This window comes from Morone saxatilis, unplaced genomic scaffold (genome assembly GCF_004916995.1).
Source record: "Morone saxatilis isolate NCDOM2014 unplaced genomic scaffold, NCSU_SB_2.0 Contig21, whole genome shotgun sequence".
In the NCBI taxonomy this organism is placed as follows: domain Eukaryota; kingdom Metazoa; phylum Chordata; class Actinopteri; family Moronidae; genus Morone; species Morone saxatilis.
Genome location: NW_023339774.1, coordinates 407781 through 411876, shown reverse-complemented (window position 1 = coordinate 411876; position 4096 = coordinate 407781).

Here is a 4096-nt window from a genome sequence, read left to right as displayed (position 1 = left end):
TGCTAGAATTCTTACCTATTATTAGGAACCGAGCTAGCGACCGCTGGAGGTCCCTATTGTTTTTGCTTGATTTCTTACCTATTCTTCTTATTATTATTATTATTTTTAGCCCCCTTCGACTGCATTTTTGCCCCCCTGAACATATACGAAAACTCAATTTTATTTGGCAAAGTTGTCAGGCCTGGTGAAAAATTCGATATTCGCCCCTAGTAAAAAATGGATATCTCCTCTGCACTCTTCTTGGTCGGCCACTAGGATGGGCGCTACCTATCATAAAAAGTGCGTTTAGGCTATAACCTTCCTGCATACCGTTGGTCGACACTCTCATGCAACCTTATATCCACATTGTTCCCTTTTCGTGTTTCCGTCCTGCACGCTTTGGTCCGATTCGCACAAAATTTTTCACCGTGGTATCCGGGGAACGTCCTGGAAAAAAAAACAATTTGAAGGAATTTTGATATTTCAAAAAATAAGCACATATAATCTAAACAGGGAAATGGAGCATTCTTCCACAGATGGGTATGTCGATTGGAGGACACCAAGCTTTGGTCTATCCAGTTTCCACATGTCTTCCTTAGGCCATCGTGCCTCAACTTTCAGACATCGGTCACAAGGCTGGCGCTCTTTAAAGATTATGATGTTATATTCTCCGCATTGGCATTTAACTGTGATTAAAGCGAAACTTGTTACGGATGATTGCCATGGCTCCCTCGAGGCTGGCTAAAAAATGTGTCACAATCCCGCAACTAGGTGGCCGCTCTGGTGGCCAATGGTAAATCCCCTGTGCCGGAGACCATAAATAGTTAAATGAATAATGATAATCTCACAGAAGCCACGTATAGACTGCGTGCTATAGCTCACATACCAAAAATCATGTTTGTCGTGTTTGTTTAGCGCGCCGCCTATAGGATTTTTAAAAGCAGCCCTCCACATGGCGCCACGTTTCACCGATATGTATAAAACCAGATAGGCACGTGTAGTGTGCCGAGACGTACAAAAACAGGCTCTTAAGGACCCATAAACCCCAAACCCCACGGGAGGTCCGGTCTATTCTTATTTTGATTTTCAGCTTTCGGCCGAACTCTTTCAGCACTGTATTGATCGAACTCCTCCTAGGGAAATTCAATCGGGATCTGCTCTCAAAACTTGTTCTCCTTTACGTCAAACGTACTGTTGCTGGATCTAAACATTTGCGGCTATTACTGCATGCTACAGTAAATGGCGCTGTCCGTGGCGTGCATCAAAGTCAGCCATTTGGAATTTCTTTTGTCAATTTTCTAGTGATTTTCGTGTTGATTTTAACAAATTGACCTCCTATGCATTTATACAGATACTACTTCAAATTGGTCAGTACAGGGTCAAAAACATTGCCTGATTAAAAGTTATGATACTTGTGCACTGTAAGTTGTAGGCGTGTCCATGGGGTCCTGTCAAATTGGCCAGTTAAATCAACATGTCAAACTGTGATGCATTTCGGCTTTTGCGTTGTTTTGCATTAATTTTTTGCGTGAATTTGAACGAAACTCCCCTCCTAGGAGAACTTTATCGGCGATCTGCCTTCAAAATCATAGTCAAGTAAACGTCAAACAAATATGTTTGTAAATTAAAATTGTGCTATTTTCGTGAACATGTACGTTTGAAGGGCGTGTCCAGTGGCGTGCCCGGTCAAATTTTGGGCCAGTTGATCGAATGTCAAACTGTGTCCATTCAGGCATTTCAGGGCTCTGTTCCTTAACAACGCCCAACTTTTACTGATTTTTTTCGGATATACTTCAAATTCGATCACTGCAATCTAGACACATTGGTGATCATAAGTTAATTAACTATTTACCGTGCGTCAAACGGCATGTCCCTGGCCTGGCACTGAATTTCCAGGCTTCGCAGTGAATAGTTTAGCTCTTCACAGCGCCATGGCGTTGCGCAGAATTTCCAAGTTTCGCAGTGAAGGAGTCTCACTGACTGAACCACAGAATTCTTCTGACGTTCTGAAACGCTACACATGACGAATCGTACGAGCGGGTCTCCCTCGGCTTCACGGCAGAAATGAGGGCACAAATTGGGCGATGCACGGTGCGTGGTTTGGCGTGGCTGCAGGCCCCGAGGTGGGGAGATGGCGAGGTCCCGCCCAACGCTGCTTGCAGCTTTAATTTCATTTGAAGTTTGTGAAGGTAGTTCTATTATTTCCCAACCACTTAACACAGCTGTGGGAGGCATGAGACCAGAAAATTAGAAAACACATTTAGACCCAGTGTTTTAAGAAAGAAGAAGAACCGCTGATCTGGCCTATGCAATCTGATAGTGGGTAATGGAACAAATAACTACAAGTAGTAGTAAAAACATGACGCATTAGAGTGGTAGAGTGATTTAAAGAAGCAGATACCTTGAAACCTTGCTCATTCAAGATGAAATCATCTTATGGCTTAATATCACTAGGGAGAAATGGGGAAATTGTATGGAGTTATTTTAGTGCCAACACAAATTGAATCTGAATTTAATAGTTTGAAATGTTCAAAAGTTAATATTGTGTACAAAATTTGATACTTTATTGAAATTAAATCTAATCTAATGTTGAATTGAAGTCATTGCTTTCAACTTGTGAGACTTATTTAAATTTTCAAATTCAGAGGCACTCATCCAGGGGACTACTACGACCCGCAAGGCTTTTTCTGAGCATGTAGGCCATGAGGGTAGCTGTGTAGTCTCCATAGACATATATATTGGCCACTTCAAACTAGTACAAGGGAAATCAGTTCAGAGATGTAAATGTTACAGTGCTTTTTATAGAGAAAAACTGCAGTTCCCAAGTATACTTGTATTTGTTTACAGATCAGTCTTGCTCAGTTCAGTATTGTGTACAGCAGGCTGAATATCGCATACTATATTTAGTTTGAACATTTTAAAAACTAAATTAATTAATTAAACTAACTTTAAATTCATATTCAATTTGTGTTGGCAATAAAATAACCCCATAACATTTTTCTAGGATCTAGTGATTCGCAGATTACATTTGGAAAAAATTGTAATTAGATTATAGTAACATTATCAAGGATTTTAGTTTTGAATTTTTTTAATATGGCTATTTTTAAAATAATCAAACTTTTTTCACGATAACAAATGCTGTATGAACCCTCTGGGCTCTATAGATCTTGATAAGGGAATGGGGTCAATCTCATGTTATTACATTATGTCACACACATGCCCATACAGCTTTTAATTAACTCTGAATTCTGGGGTGACTGGACACCAATTACCAATTTTGTGGGGAGTAGCAGAAAAGTAATATAATTAGTTATGTAACTAAATACTGTTGGCAGGGAGTAATAAGTAAAGTAATATTAGTTTTGAAAAGAGTAACAATTTATGCATTTTTTAAGTAACTATCTTAAATAAATAATGAAAGAATTCCCATCACTATATATATCCTATCATATAGTATATCACTACTATTGAAGGCTATTCCCCCCTGATTTTACACACCTCCACCAACCCCAGTTGTCAGGCAGGGGAGGGGGGGTTGCTGTCATTTACAGAAAAGATTTTAATTGCACGCCTGTTGTACATGGTAGTTTTACTTCTTTTGAACATCTTGGTTTTAAAACAGTAGAGTACTGCAACCCTGGCTAATAATCAATAAAAAGAGACTGCAGGAGAAATGAAAAAAAAAAGGAAAAAGAAAAGCTTACACGTGTTTTATCAGACCTGGAAAGATGCCATGATAAATGATCAAAAAGCAGTTAAAGAAGCAAGAACTTCATTCTTTTCTAAATTAATTTTAGCTCATCACTCCAACCCCAGAATTTTATTTAAAGTTATAGAGTCAGTAACCTCCCCCTCCTCCCCTCCTTCCATCGATGCTTCTCAAGAAAGATGTGAAGACTTCTTAAATTATTTTAGAAATAGAGTTCATGATATCAGGCAAAACATCACCCTCCCGGACCGAATTTTACAGACCAGCAGGGACATCCATAGTTATTTTAGCTGCTTTGAACCGGTTTCACTGCCCTTTTTAACAAAACTCATATCACAAATGAAGCCAGCTACTTGCAGCCTTGATTTTATCCCCACCAAGTTTCTTAAAGAGGTTATCGACACTGTT